The sequence below is a fragment of the Bison bison genome, unplaced genomic scaffold, assembly GCF_000754665.1.
Source record: "Bison bison bison isolate TAMUID 2011002044 unplaced genomic scaffold, Bison_UMD1.0 scf7180017864041, whole genome shotgun sequence".
In the NCBI taxonomy this organism is placed as follows: Eukaryota; Metazoa; Chordata; class Mammalia; order Artiodactyla; family Bovidae; genus Bison; species Bison bison.
In genome coordinates, this window is record NW_011494613.1 from 1,045,496 (window position 1) to 1,060,777 (window position 15,282).

At 39.9% G+C, this 15,282-nt stretch overlaps 1 pseudogene across 1 annotated transcript; it reads left to right on the forward strand.

Annotated features, from left to right (window-relative positions):
• The first annotated feature begins 366 nt into the window (after nt 1–366).
• On the forward strand, nt 367–5,173 carry LOC104985231 (annotated as a pseudogene). Its single transcript, XR_824861.1, has one exon. The product of XR_824861.1 is annotated as a 60S ribosomal protein L17 pseudogene (transcript).
• The last annotated feature ends 10,109 nt before the right edge of the window (nt 5,174–15,282 follow it).

Below are 15,282 nucleotides of genomic sequence, written 5' to 3' on the forward strand. Positions count from 1 at the left end.
TTTATTGGGACACATGGTAGAGTAACCTAACCATTAGTATTAGGAATTTTTGTTTAACTTGGAATAATGAAGATAATTTTGCCATAGAAAATCTTAACTCTGACATTTAAATTGAAATTGTGAATTTGGTTATAGTTCACAATTTAATGTTTTGTATATAACTTTCATTTTTTTTACCTCATATTTTTGAAGCCTTAATGGCAATATTTGATTTTCTTGCAAAGCCAATTTTGTTATGTTTCTTACATACCAAAAATCTGCTTGAAGAAATTGATATACTTTGGTGATAATAGCTGATGTATAGATCTCCTAATGGGAATATAATTGCAGATATTAGGATGTCATTATTATATATTAAAAATAATGAGACCATAACAAGATTGACTTGGTTGTTGGTTACTTTGGATTGCTGTACAGTTCATTTAGAACAATGGCTTTTAAGTAAGTTATGTAATTAATTTAAAACACTACCATAATTCTTATACCTATTCATTATTCACACCGTGAAGATAATAGATACACTGTTATAACGATGTATTTTGAACTAGGATCAACTGATCTTCTGGAGAAGGAAATGGCAACCCACTCCAGTTCTCTTGCCTGGAAAATCCCATGGATGGAGGAGCCTGGTAGGTTACAGTCCATGGGGTCTCAAAGAGTCAGACAACGACTGAATGACTTCACTTCACTCCCTTCACTCACTTCATACTTTATTGCTGGAGAAAGAAATGGCAACCCACTCCAGTGTTCTTGCCTGGAGAATCCCATGGATGGAGGAGCCTGTCGGGCCATGGTCCATGGGGTCGCAGAGAGTCAGACATGACTGAAGTGACTGAGCATACCTGCGCAAACTGATCTTCAGCACAGAAGAGAGTGAAAGAAATAGCTAGTTTTTGTAGTATTAATTTTTTATGTCTCGAGTGTTTTAAAAAGATCTTAAGAGCCACAGTGTCTTCAGAAAATACATAGAGAATGCAACTGATTTTCTTATTTACTTGGGTAAAGATTTTGTATCCCACTAAATCATTTTCACCAGATAAAAACTTTAATATCCCTATGGAATATTTGTATAAACTGTAAGAATTATGTATGTTTTCTTTTGCAGAAATGTCATCACAAGGTCCAGCTACAGAAATTAGACATTATAGAAAATACTGTTCTCCAAATTAGTCTTTGATGCATGCCACCTTTTCTGGGCATGCATTATTGTGGTTTCTGTCCTCAGGGACCACGTTTCCATTTTGACCAAAAAAAAAAAAAATGAGATAGATACTTGGCCAGACTTTATGGATTGGGGCATTGTTTTTAGCATTTTTTGTGTCTGATGCAAATTATCTTTTTCAGAAGCAGAAATAACAGTGGCAAAGGCCAGTAAAAGTCCAAAATGTGTCATTCAGCTTTTGTTTCTCTTTCCTCATCTATAGAACGAGGAAATTGGAGATACTCTGACTCCATTAGTGCCTCAACCTGGCATCTTTTTTGTTACAAAAATTATCCTCAGTTCTCAGTTTTTATCAAAGTACTGATTTTTTGAAAGCATGAGTATACTAAAATCCTTTAATAATCTGAACAAATTTCCTTTTATTTTTCACTATTGTTAAAATTAGTTCCTTAGCTTTTTGATATATTTTCTATTACCAACTTAGAGCACTAGCTAGATCTAATATCATACAACATTGGATTCTTCCTGGATTTGATTATAATGTTATGTAAATATGTACAAATGTAAAATTAGATATAATTTATTTTACTTACAGTGCTTATGTAATTTCATAACGAAAACAATGTAATCAAAAAAATTATAATACCAAGAAAAGGCAAATTAATAATTTAATGGATGTCAGTGTTCTGAAAGTATCATATTTGTTGGCATGTAGGATATAAGGTATACATACACAATGCATTGAAACTTTATGGAGGCATTTTTTGGGGAAAAAATTACTTTTCATCATATAGTAAAAGTGATTTTTTAAAGTGCGTTACATAAACCATTATATTGTTGAAATAAATATAGTATATCAAAATGTGAGAAGTCCTAAATTCTGATATGCAATAATATACTAACCTTGAATAGAAGTATAGTGCACATGTCTAAAAAGAAATGTATTATTATCAGAAATACTGATATAGACAAGGCAACAAAGCCAGAAAATTTACTAGAACTAAAGTCTCATATTAATACTGGTAAAATGAATATATTAATACCTATTATCAGTGAATGTAGAGGTTAAGTAGCTCTAGTACATAAAAACAAATATTTTGAGTAAAAAGTGGAACACAGTGTTTAAATGTGAAGAAATTTCAGCTTACTGATTGTATGCAGTAAAAGCAAGTGTTTTATTATAGTAAAATAACAACCACAGAATTTGAATGAGCTCTAATAAAAACTGTGTCAGTGAGAACCATGGCTAAATAACAACGAAATGTAAGTAAGTTTTGGTCTTCTTAAAACCTGGCAATAATTATTAATAAAGCCAAGTAAGTTATCATATTTAAAACTAGAAAACCATCACCACAGCTCTTATCTCTTCTGTTCATTCCTGGCATTCACTGGATTAGGAACGGAGTCATCTTCAAAACTCTGCTCTAAACTCCAGCTACTATGTTCTGAACATTAAGCTATTGCATTATGGTTGAACCTAATACCTCCTTTGCTTCTGAACCACAAGTTATAAGAATGATGAATCTGTATCTCAAATTTTGGGGTATTAATTTAAATTTTACTTCTAGATCACCTGTATAGTCTATGTCTTGTTATTGATGTGATATGAAATTTTGCTATGACTTTTTCCCCACACTTTGTCATTAGGGGCAGATAACAATTTATTTGTGTTCATTGTTGAGTAATTGCTAACCCAAGACTCTAGTCCCTTCTCTACTGACCTCTTGTTTGTAATATGGGCATACTGCATACAAGGTAATTTTTGGATACTTTGAAAATACAAGTTGTAAGCTAGTGGTACATTTCCTTTGGTAATATTAATTGTAAGCTAATGGAATGTTTCCTTCAGTAATATTAATATGGTACACACAGGCTCTTTAATTTGGCAGGCCTGTGCTTCTGCTTGCAACTCTTGTTACTTTTCTCTTCATTCAGAATCATTATTTGAAGTGCATTTATATCTTTTAGCTTCATTTGGCCTAAAGTGTTCTCTCATTAGCCTTAAAACATGCATTTTTTGGTACCAGTTGGATCATAAATGGAAAAACAATCAAATTGCACATCAGCACCTGTTTGTAGGAGGGATAATGTAGATGAGTCTGACACTAAGAAAACCCCTATGTGAGGCCTGAGCGTCCTCTGACATAAAGACTTGCTTCTCATCGGAAGCAGAAGTGAGTAATATCTGGTGATTGTGATTTATTTTTCTTAAGAAACACATGAAAAAGTTTTGTGACCTTCCAGGGAAAAGTCCTATGTCTATGTCATGAGGAGATGCAATACCTGCATAGCTGCATAATTTAGGAATCGTGCTTTGTTGCTTTTTATGATTTTAAAATAGAATGTAAGAAAATAAAGAGGTAACCCAAAATAGGCTAAGAGTTAGGTATATTCATGGACCCATAATTTCTGACTTTGGGAATCAATTAAGGGGTTCAACATTTTATTTCTGGCAGAAGTGGTGTAAGAAATACCCACCTGTTTCTTGACATTCCATTTGACAGGAAATACAGGGAGTGTGAAGCCCATAAGTTGATGTGTCTTTTTTTTTTTTTTTTCAAGTTTCTTTCTTGTTTCCCAAGAATTTGGATTGGAGGGTAAATTTGTATTTTATATACAATTGGATTATCAAGTTCATCTCATCTGTTACTAGGGAAAGGTATGGTTTTCTTAGTCTAGAAAAAGTACTGTTCTCAGGATTTTTTCCTTTTGACACTGAGCTAATATCAACAAATTTATAGAGAAGTCAGCAAAAGTTCAGCATGGGCAGCAAACCTGGATGTCCTCAGTATCAGTCATTTATGCTGCTGTACCTTTTACATTCCCCCCTTTTGCCTATGATTCTTCCTGGAGAAAACATCATGGGAGCAACATCTAGTCCCACAAAACTGGAGTGGCTTGGTTGCCTGCTCAGGATTATCATATCCCTCAAAGCAGGGGTTGGGTGTAAGAGGCAATAAATGGATCAGGAAAATCATTGGCAGCATTGTGATACTGTGCTGCCTCAAATACAGTGATCTGTGCAATCCTTAACCAAGCAGAAGAATGATTAGGTATAGATGTAAACAATTTAAGCAAGTGCTTTACCAATATACAGAAGCTAAGTTACTAAGAGTAATATCCCAGTTTCCGGAACAGTTCTGAGCCAAGTCCAATATTTAAGGGTGATCAGCTGAACAGATCAAACATTAGGGGAATGTTAAGGGAATCAGAATGAAGCCAAGTGAGTTTCTTTTGTAGGACTTCAATTTGAGTTTCTAGTCGGAGACAACTGAGTGACTGAACTGAACTGATACCAAAAATACTTATCCAAGTATAGCAGGTGGTGTTTAAGATAGCATGGATATTTCCATGTTCTGCCAGAAGGCAGTCCAAGGCAAATCAGTTATCTAATATAACATGTGAGTGAGTTTAGAAAATTTTTTTGGCTTTTCCGGTAAGCGGCCTGAGGTGACCCCTAAAAATGGTGCGCTATTCACTTGACCCAGAAAACCCCACAAAATCATGCAAATCAAGAGGTTCAAATCTTCGTGTTCACTTTAAGAACACTCGTGAAACTGCCCAGGCCATAAAGGGTATGCATATCCGAAAAGCCACCAAGTACCTGAAGGATGTCACTTTAAAGAAGCAAATGTGTGCCACTCCGTCGTTACAATGGTGGAGTTGGTAGGTGTGCACAGGCCAAACGGGCTGGACGCAGGGTCGGTGGCCCAGAAAGAGTGCTGAATTTTTACTACACATGCTCAAAAGTGCAGTCATGCTGAACTTAACGGCTTAGATATAGATTGTCTGGTCATTGAGCACATCCAAGTGAACAAAGCCCCCAAGATGCGGCGCAGGACTTACAGAGCTCACGGTCGGATCAACCACTACGTGAGCTCTCCCTCCCACATTGAGATGATCCTTACTGAAAAAGAACAGATTGTTCCTAAACCAGAAGAGGAGGTTGCACAGAAGAAAAAGATATCCCAGAAGAAACTGAAGAAACAAAAACTTATAGCCCGGGAATAAATGCTGCAAAAAATAAATGCAAATAAAAGTAAAAAAAAAAAAAGAAAATTTTTTTGGTCACTTAATGCTATTAACTATGGCATTAGCTATGCTGCTTTGGTAGAGAAATTTCAAACCATATTCTCAAGGGTTCCAATTCTCAACTTGGGGAATAGAATTCTTAGATAGTTCTGAAATCCCATAAAAGAGATATCTCAGCAGAGGTGGGAAGTAGAACATGGGTGCTACCTGCTAATTTCTGGAGAACTGAACACAAAGGGGCCAGTAAAAGCCCTGGGGCACATTCAGAACCTGGGGTTGGGCGGTGTTGAGGCAGGACATCTTCCACCCACAAATAGAGACACAGCCAGATGGGGCACAGGGAAAGGAGTCAACGTGAGATTAAATCATGGGTCAGTTATATTTGAGCAGGCTTTTAGAAGCATATTCAAAAGCAGAGACATTACTTTGCCAACAAAGGTCCATCTAGTCAAGGCTATGGTTTTTCCTGTGGTCATGTATGGATGTGAGAGTTGGACTGTGAAGAAAGCTGAGTGCTGAAGAATTGATGCTTTTGAACTGTGGTGTTGGAGAAGACTCTTGAGGGTCCCTTGGACTGCAAGGAGATTCAACCAGTCCATCCTAAAGGAGATCAGCCCTGGAATTTCTTTGGAAGGAATGATGTTGAAGCTGAAACTCCAGTACTTTGGCCACCTCATGCGAAGAGTTGACTCATTGGAAAAGTCTCTGATGCTGGGAGGGATTGGGGGCAGGAGGAAAAGGGGACGACAGAGGATGAGATGGCTGGATGGCATCACCGACTCGATGGACATGAGTTTGAGTGAACTCCGGGAGTTGGTGATGGACAGGGAGGCCTGGCGTGCTGCAATTCATGGGGTCGCAAAGAGTCGGACACGACTGAGCAACTAAACTGAACTGAACTTAGAAGCCTTCCTTGTAGGAACATGGGGATCATCATGAGGATATATTCTGTTGCACAGCAAGGTAAAGATGAGAGCCAGTGTTTCTCGGTTTTATTGAAACAAATGTTCTAAGAACTAATTGAGGTTTTTGTCTGATTCTGTTGACCAAACAGGGAAAAGGAGCTGTGAATTCAAGTAGGCAAACATGGTATACTGGGAAAATAGTTCATTCTATACAGGATATGATGGAGGGATATTAATAAGATTGGAAATAGCTAAGGCAGGGGAATCCCATTGTTTGATGAATGAGTTTGGGGTTCCCATAGTATAGTCAACAATCTGTTGGATTTCCTTCGGGGGCTAGACTGGAAAATGCAGACTAGGGCATTATTCTTCCAGGCATAAAGGTTCTGGATGGGTTTTAAGAAAGAATAATAACAGAAGTAAAAAAACTATCCAAGTAAAATCAGTCATTTTAATATAAAGAGAAGAAATGGTGGCTCATGGCCTTGGTTAAATAAAGAATACTAAGCTGAATAGATTAGTTGAATGGCCAAAAATTGGAGCTAGAGGCTTCTTTCCAGGAGAGTTCTGACAAGATATATGGTTTTCGTAGAATTACTACCAATGGAGGATGCTCACTGTATGTAGTAAGGTAAAGAGTATTAATAAACCTGAAGCTACAAGGAGGAGTCCCAAAAGTTCAATTCTCCAGTCCTTCGTAGTCGAATTTAAGGGACCAAAGGACCTGGGTCACTTCCTTTAAACTTTAATTCCAAGCATGCACCCAAGCATGAAGATTTTCACTCCCAGATAATGTGTCTATAAGGAGAAGAGCTGCAAGTTGCTGTTATCAGTTATTACATATTAAAGGAGATAAAGCAACTTTGTGATAGCAATTAGAACAAAGAAAAACAAAGACTTCATTAATAGTGATCATGGAATATACTGGCCTAACCTGAATCTTGGGAGAGTTGTCTACGTCAGGTGTCATTTGCTTCACTCGGTCAGTTTCAGCTTTAAGTCTCCAACTATTTCAGAAGCCCATTCAGGTAGGGAAGCCTTTTTCAAATGAGAAACATGAATCTAAGAGTCAGTGCCTTTAGGTTTACTGGCACAAAGCACTTTTGTGCCAGTAAAGAGACCTGATCGAGTTCCTGCCACCTAGGCTGCAGAGTCCTTTAAAAGTTGTCTTTTCCAATAAACATAGTCCCCTGGTTGTAAATTGTGGTATGCGAGTTCTTCATCTCCCGGGAGTGGTTTCCTATGTAAAGGTTTCTCAACCAGCTGCTCATTTTTCTTTAGAGTCTTAATGAGATTTTGGCAATAATGTAAAAGATATCCCTTGACTAGAAGGGGCTTGTATAACTCTGAGTCAAGAATTGTGAGTCATCAAGTAATTATGTCAAATGGTGACAATTTGTGTCTTCCAAAGGGTGTAGATCTTAAGTTTAATAAAACCATGAGTAGTAAATTGGGCCAAGGAGACTGAAAGACACTGAGAGTTTTGCCAATTGTGGTTTTTTATATTTTTAATTGGATAATTGCTTTACAATATTGTGTTAGTTTTTGCCATGTATCAGCATGAATCAAAGGTATACATATGTCCCCTCCCTCTTGAACCTGCCTCCCACCTCCCACCCCACCTCTCTAGATTGTCAGAGAGCACTGGGTTTGACCTCCCTGTGTCATGTAGCAAATTTCCTTTGGTTATCCATTTTACATATGGTAAAGTATATGTTTCAATGTTACTATTTCAGTTTATCCCTCCCTTTCCTTCCCTAACTGTATCCATAAGTCTTTTTCTCTATGGCTGCATCTCCATTGCTACTCTGCACATAGGTTCATCAGGACCATCTTTCTAGATTCCAAATATATGCTTTTATGTGGTATTTTTCTCTTTCTGACTTACTTTACTCCGTATAATAGGCTCTATGTTTATCCACCTCATTAGAAGTGACTCAAATGTGCTCCTTTTTATGGCTGAGTAATATTCCATGTTTTTATTATGCTGTTAGTTCTTTTGGCTTCCTGGTGGCACACAGTGGTAACGACTCTGCCTGCCTAGGCAAAAGACACAAGACATGGGAGTTTGATCCCTGGGTCAGGAAGATCCCCTGGGGGAGGAAATGGCAACCCACTCCAGTATTTTTGCCTGGAAAATTCCATGGACAGGGGCCTGGCAGGCTACAGTCCACGGGGTCACAAAGAGTTGGACATGACAGAGCAACCAAGCACACACGCACACACATTAGTTCTTTCCATTTGACCAGAGGATTGAGGCTGATGGGTACAGCAGAAATGTTGTAGGCTAGACTTCACAAACAACATTTGGAATTTGTCTAGTGCAATGGTACTTTTATCATGTAATTCCAAGAGAAGTCCCCACGTGAGAATAATTTCTTCCAATAATGTTTTGGCCACTGCAAGGCTGGCTGCCTGTCTGCAAGGGAAGGCTTCCATTCAATGACAATACATACAAACCATCACAAGAACATGTTTGGATCCTTGAGAGGGAGGCAGCTGGCTGAAATTCAGTTGCTGGATAGTAGAGGAACCAGCAGGTAAAGGAAAGTGGCCTTGAGAATATGAATAGGTTTTGGTGGGTTATACCTCAGACAGATCTGATACCGTTGACATATTTGAGCTGCTACTATGGGAGGTCTCTAAAAGTATTGTTTCCCTCAGGCTATCATTTTATAAATTCTTTAACGAGTTATTGCCTGTATTAACTTTAAAATGGTTTCTTGAGCGACTGTAGAAAGAGCAGGATGGTTGTCTGGCCCATACCAAAGCCAAGGATGTTGGTCAAACGTGTACCCTTCAGAAGCCCATCACTATTCTTTCCTTACTGTAGCATGCGCTTTCCCGTTTCTGATAATATCCTTTAAATCTTGGGTGTCCTTCCAAGTAGTACACAGTTAACTTGGTGTGAACAGTGACCAACAGAAGTTTCTTTATGAAGCCTGAGTCTTGTAATGCTGCGGCCTTAGCAACTCTGTCAGCCAGTCAGTTTCTCTTTCCTTCAGTGCTGTCTTTGGAAGGCCTGGCAACTTACCATTGCCAACTGTCCTGCAGCAAGATGGCATCCAGCAAAGCCTTAACAAAGGGGCCATTTTCAATTTCAATTTCACTTCCCCCTCTCTGTTTCCAAAGCATTTCAAAGTCATGAGATCCTTCAAAAACACAACTGCTATCAGTGTAAATGTTAGCACATTTGCCAGAGGCTAAAGTGTGCAGGTGCAAGTTAGTGTGTATGGTTCAACTTGTTGGGCTGAAGAAACTAGGGCAGAGCATTGGATTCTATTATAGTGACGGGAATAGTGACAGCATATCCAGATTTCAGTTGTCCAGCACTACTTCATAGATACAGCAGAAGATGTCAAGCTTGTCTAAAGGCGTTTCTTGCAATCTGGATGCAGACTAGTCAAAATACCAACTGTGGTTATGCAACCATGTGAGGTCTTATCTGTTGCTGATGTTAAGAGGGTAGCAGGATTTAGGGCATTACCATAACACAAAAAGACATTTGGAGAGAAAAGCAAGATGTCATAGAATGTCAGTCAGTGAGCAGATAAGAGTGTGTGGAGTGCCTCAACCAGTTAAGGGACAAAAATCCATAAGGGAGACCTCAAAACTGTCTATTCTAGAACCTGCAGAAGGGCAGTGGTGGCTGCTATTGCTTGGAGGCAAGGTGAAAGATCTTGACCTACAGGCTTCAACTGTTGGCCCTAAAAGCCAATAGTCTCTGTTTCCCCCCATGGGACTGAATGAGCTCTCCAAGCGTGTTTCCTGTTATTAATAACTTCATGAACAAATAGAAGAAAGGGAAGAAAATAGTTAGGGTCCCCTACAGCAGGGACTGTGGCCAACTGAACATTTAAAGTTTGAAAAGCTGATTTAGCCTCATTATTCCAAACAAGAGGATTGGGCCTCTGCCTTTTAGCAGGGAAAAAGGTTTTGTGCATACAAGAAGAAATTAGGAACCCAACTCTGCAATAGCCTGTTAGTCCAAAAAAGCAACTCAAATGGCACTTGGTGGGAAGAAGTGGGAAACAGATGTGCCCTTGACGCATGACTCAAGTATCTTACCTGGGTTTGAACAAACTGGAACTTTCTCCTTGAGACTTCTGCCTTTGTGTGCTAGCTGAGTTAGAAGGAATAGGCTCTCCTTGAGGCATGCTTCCTTAGAAGGAGAGCATAACAAAGTCATCAACATATCGAAGAAAAGTAGAGCTGTGGGCAAAATTCACACTGGCCAAGTCTCCTCTCAGTATCTGTGAAAAGTAAGTAGGGTTTTCTGTGTAGCCCTGAGGCATAATGATCCAAGTATATTGATGTCCTTCCCAAGTAAAGACAAACAAGTACTGGCTATCTGGATGGACAGGCAGGCTGAAGAAAGCACTACATAAATCTTTAACTGTAAAGAACTGTGTGCTCAGACGGAGAAGGCAATGGCACCCCACTCCAGTACTTTTGCCTGGAAAATCCCATGGATGGAGGAGCCTGGTAGGCTGCAGTCCATGGGGTCACTAGAGTCGGACACGACTGAGCAACTTCACTTTCACTTTTCCCTTTCATGCATTGGAGAAGGAAATGGCAACCCACTCCAGTGTTCTTGCCTGGAGAATCCCAGGGATGGGGAAGCCTGGTGGGCTGCCGTCTATGGGGTCGCACAGAGTCAGACACGACTGAAGCGACTTAGCAGCAGCAGCAGTGTGCTCAGAGGGATTAAATTGAGGTTGCTGTGAGGTTGGGGGCTATGGGGTGATGTGGTATAACTATACTGTTTATGGCTTAGAGATCCTGAACGAAATACCAACCTCAGGAATGAGACTTGCCTGTGGGAAGGACTGGTGGGCTACAGGGACCAAAGCATGGGATGATGAGTCTCTTCTGGAAGTGTGCCTTGACAGTCAGATGAATTCTTTCTAGGGCCTCAGGCCTGAGAGAGTATTGTCTGAGGTGAGGCAAAGGTTTATTAGAATCTACCTGGATCTTAATTGATAGCACCTAATCAATAAACTTAGTCGTGTCCGACTCTTGGCGACCCCATGGACTCCTCCGTCCATGGGATTTTCTAGGCAAGAGTACTGGAGTGGGTTGCCATTTCCTTCTCCAGGGGATCTTCCCAACCCAGGGATCAAACCCTGGTCTCCTGAATTGTGTAAGCAGACACTTTAACCGTCTGAACCACCAGGGAAGTCCAATCAATAACCTCAGATATGCAGATGACACCACCCTAATGGCAGAAAATAAAGAAGAACTAAGAGCCTCTTGATGAAAGTGAAAGGGGAGAGTGAAAAAGTTGGCTTAAAACTCAACATTCAGAAAACCAAGATCATGGCATCTGGTCCCATCACTTCATGGGAAATAGATGGGGAAACAATGGAAACAGTGACAGACTTTATTTTTTTGGGCTCCAAAATCACTGCAGATGGTGACTGCAGCCATGAAATTAAAAGATGTTTGCTCCTTGGAAGAAAAGTTATGACCATCCTGCTGCTGCTGCTGCTAAGTTGCTTCAGTCGTGTCCAACTCTGTGCAACCCCATAGACGGCAGCTCATTAGGCTCCCCCGTCCCTGGGATTCTCCAGGCAAGAACACTGGAGTGGGTTGCCATTTCCTTCTCCAATGCATGAAAGTGAAAAATGAAAGTGAAGTCTCTCAGTCGTGTCTGACTCTTAGCGACTCCATGGGCTGCAGCCCACCAGGCTCCTCTGTCCATGGGATTCTCTAGGCAAGAGTGCTGGAGTGGGGTGCCATTGCCTTTTCTTATGACCATCCTAGATAGCATATTAAAAAGCAGAGACATTACTTTGCCAACAAAGGTCCGTCTAGTCAAAGCTTTAGTTTTTCCAGTAGTCATGTACAGATGTGAGAGGTGGACTATAAAGAAAGCTGAGTGCCGAAGAATTGATGCTTTTGAAATGTGGTGTTGGAGAAGACTGTTGAGAGTCCCTTGAACTGCAAGGAGATCCAACCAGTCAATCCTAAAGGAAATCAGTACTGAATATTCATTGGAAGGACTGATGTTGAAGCTGAAACTCCAATACTTTGGCCACCTGATGTGAAGAACTGACTCATCTGAAAAGACCCTGATGCTGAGAATGATTGAAGGTGGGAGCAGAAGGTCACGACAAAGGATGAGATGGTTCGATAGCATCGCCAACTCGATGGACATAAGTTTGAGTAAGCTCCGGGAGTTCATGATGGACAGGAAAGCCTGGTGTACTGCAGTCCATGAGGTGGCAGAGAGTTGGACACAACTGAGTGACTGAACTGAACTGAATGAATGTGTTCAATGTTGTTTGAAGAGGTAGACCATAATGTAGAAGGAACAGAATCTAACAAATCCTTGTGATGGGGAATCTCAATATCAGGACAAGAGTTGGAGGTAGACCCTGAGGAGTCAAAATAAAAGTGTATTTCTCCTTTTAGGGAAAAGGAAATGTAAGTGTGTAATTTTCCCAGGAGGTCTTGGCCCCCAAAAATGTACAGGGACAGAAGTAACTAATGAGTTCCCTGAAAAGAACCTATCTCAGAAGGCAAGGGGGTTAACTGACTTACCTTCACAACCGTGTTTGGAACTCACACCATTTGGACCATTCTGGCACTCTAAGGAAGAGGGCCTGAAGGCTGGTGGGGTTCAAGACACAAGAGTGGTATGTCTCTATGTCCACAAGAGTGGTAATAGCCTCAGCTCCTATAAAAGAAGGTCCAGCTCTCCCAATGGAAAGACCCCAAACTTTTCTCAGGACTTCATGAGTGTTTGTTTACAAAAGGGAGGTGCATTTCAAATTTCCCAGAATGTTCATGAAAAGGGTCCAAGAGGGTAGCTTTGGGCTGTGAATAAGGCCTTCTTTTGAACTTTGGGTAATTCTTCCAGTGGCCAGGCTGATTATGATAGTGGCAGGGACCTAGCCTTGAAAGGAACCCTGGAGAGAATTTTGGTCTTTCTGTTGAGGTGGCTGCTGAGTGGCAGTGGTCAGATGCTGCAGCTGCAAATTCATGATTTTAGTGGTCTTGCATTTGTGTAGGATTGTTTTAGAGAGATTATTCACTAAATTCACCAAATCAGGAGTGGCCATTGCTTCAAATCGAAAAAGTGCATCTTTAACACCTTTTAAACATTTTTTCTTGTGCATGATTGATTATGAAACTATACCTTGAAATAAATATTCTTTACTAAAATATATATGTACCTATGCCAAAACCATGAAATGTCTTGTTTTTTATCTGATGGACACTCCTGGTTATTGAGTTTTTGTTTTCCCAGCCTTTCATAGAAATAGGCATAACTACATTTACCTTTTTAGCTCTACATGCATCATTAGATAACTAAATTTAAGTAACAGTTACATTTTCAAGTAAATTATAGTAATACCCAAATTTATCTTTTTGTCACAGGTATACAATACAACTTATATTACAAAGTGAAAGAAAGATTTGGCATGTTGTTTTGTTGTCTACTTTTAGTTGACCTGTGACAGTCTGGAGATAAGGACAAAAATGTCAATGCCCCAAATAAAACCATTAGAATCGCTGTGCTTTTCTCTTGCTATAAGTTGTTCTTTTGCAAAAGACTGCTCTTCAATTGCATATTTGTGTTAAAAAGTAACTATTCTAGTTCTTCTTGGAATGTGACTTGCATTTTGAATTTTCAGTAAACTAAGAAATGTACTTGTAAACCATGAAAATAAGTTTTGTGGCAGTGAAAATTATGATTTGATGTTTAATTGCCAATTTGCAAAATAAAATCATGCAATTAAAAACATTCCGCTAATTTTTTTTAACGATATAAGCTGTTGATTACCCTTCTTGCCAGTTAACAGGAAAGGGATTTTTGAATACATGTAACGTAGAACAACTGGCTTGTTTTTGACAGCCAATCCATGGAGCCTTTAACAATTGGTTCTTTATTTTTCTTTTCAACTTATTGCAGTTTGTTTTTGCTGTTTTGGATTGTCTCAACTCCTTCCTATTGCCACTAGACAGCACTTGTGTACCTTAGCAACAATAGACGATGAATTTCCATCTAATTTAAAAAATATAGATGGTTGTCAAATAATCAACTTCTGTTTTTAAGGTTTTCAATTTGGTTTTTAGGTCATCATAGTTATATTCAGGATAGAAAGTATACAAGAATATTAAGCAGAAAAAGAATTTTGCATAGGAGAGAAAGGAATAACTAAGATTGTAGCCGTGTTGAGCCTGCAGACACAGAAGATATTGTAGGCCATAACTTTGGGGAGTATTTATGAAATTTGACTGGCTTGAAAATCAAATTCAAAGTATCAAATGAAACTCCTCTTCATGACCAAAATAGTGTATTTTATTTTTGACCTCTACAACTGGTAAAAATTGCATGAAAATTCTCATACTAAAAAACTACAATAAAAGACTACTTACCTGGAAATGCTCCAACTACAGTAATGCAATAATGATTGCAATCATAACTTTTTAATTTGGTTGAACACTGGGAAAAACTGTAAAAGTCTGAAATGTTCCCTCTTACACACACACATACACACCTAAACAGATAATAAATTATTCCTCACATTTGTTATTGTAAAATAGAAGCTTGTTACTGCCCTTTGCTCTTCTTCAGGTCTCACTTTTTTAGTTACATATAAAGTATTTCATATAGGTGGAAACAAAATTCGCCTTTGAGGCTCTTATTTCAAGGTATCTTGGCTAGATCGCCATCCATAAAAGAAATGGAATACGTAGCATGAACCTTTCATTAAAAAAATATATTTTCAGCAGTCACATCTCATCACAAGTCTTTGAAGCACACTACGAAGCTGCTCATATTTCAGAAGTACTGAAACCAAGGTCTGGGAATGACTGCCCGGGATGCAGTTGGTGAGCGGCTGCGTGAAGATCCCAAAGTCAGGTTCCCGGTACAGGTACGAGACATGACGTCACTGGTGGTGCCAGGCGGCGAGCTCCGGACCTGGGCCGGGCCGGAAACGCTGCAGCATAACGCCCCGCCCCGCAGTTGTGCAGTCTAGGCCGTTTCTGGCAAAGCCCCGGGTGCCGAGCTGGATGGGCGGGGCGCCAGTAGCCCGGCCCCACACAAGCCCCACCCAAGGCCTCCCTGCCCCGCCCCTCCCGCCGAGGCGTGGCGGGGCGCGGCGCTAGGCGGGCCCTGCCGGTGAGTCCCACTTCCTGACCTCTGGCTCGGTCCGCAGCTGGGCGGGG